A 1,139-nucleotide genomic window follows, 5' to 3' on the forward strand; every position below is an offset into this window, starting at 1 on the left:
CTATGAAAACTTTCAATCAATTACGTACTTTAGACCAATCTAAATCATCTAAAATACGTACTCTTTTAACATTTATAATAATTCGCACTTATCAACGCCCTATCCACAGGACACTGTTTGCAAAGGTCTCTAACATATACAAAATACCATAACAATAGTACTTGACTCGGCAATACTCCGAACTGAGATGGAGCTCGCAAATCCTGCTGGAACACCATCTAGCAAAGTCTTCTACTCATCTGGGTGTACCTGCGTGGCATGAAACGCAGCCCCTGAAGAAAGGGGGTCACTGCGGAATATGTACTGAATATGTAAAGCATCACTGAATCATAAACAAGGAAAGGCGTAATAGTAAACCAGTTTAAAAGCAACCCGGAAGCAACCTGGAACAACATTATAATCCGTGCCATGTAGTACCTTACCCAAATTCTAGGTTACACAATGTCAGTATAGTATCACAATAGTCCCTTCGGACGGCCGCTTCCGGCATAATAATAATGATGGCCCCTTCGGGCATGCCGCTTCCGGCATAATAATAATGATGGCCCCTTCGGGCATGCCACTTCCGGATTAATAATAATGATAGCCCCTTCGGGTATGCCGCTTCTGGCTTAATAATAATGATGGCCCCTTCGGGTATGCCGCTTCCGGCTTAATAATAATTATGGCCCCTTCGGGCATGCCGCTTTCGGCTTAATAATAATAATGGCCCCTTCGGGATTTAGGCAACATTATGAAATCGCACAACTTAAGAATGCCCCTTCGGGATTAAGAGGTCAAAGAAATCAAGATATCCTACATCTAGGAATGAATTCATTATCGATATCGTTACGCTTCGCACTTGTCATAGATCGTGCCAAAAAGAAGTAAAGGACAGGTTTACATACCTTTTTGTGACTATTCGTGAACCCTTTCGCCTCGTCGCTCTTGTAACCTATTTATATAAAGTAACGTCGTCGTTAGTAACTACATTTTCTGGTTCACAATTCCATAGCCCATTCCTTATAGAACTTATCCGTTAGTTCACATATTTTCGTTTTAAGGCTTTCTATTATCTAAAGACTTGACGAAAATCGGGCAGCATCTCCCCTATATATTCGCCTATCCTGAATTTCCAATTATTCTCCTATTGACACAGA

Source organism: Lycium barbarum, chromosome 11, assembly GCF_019175385.1.
Source record: "Lycium barbarum isolate Lr01 chromosome 11, ASM1917538v2, whole genome shotgun sequence".
Classification (NCBI taxonomy): Eukaryota; Viridiplantae; Streptophyta; class Magnoliopsida; order Solanales; family Solanaceae; genus Lycium; species Lycium barbarum.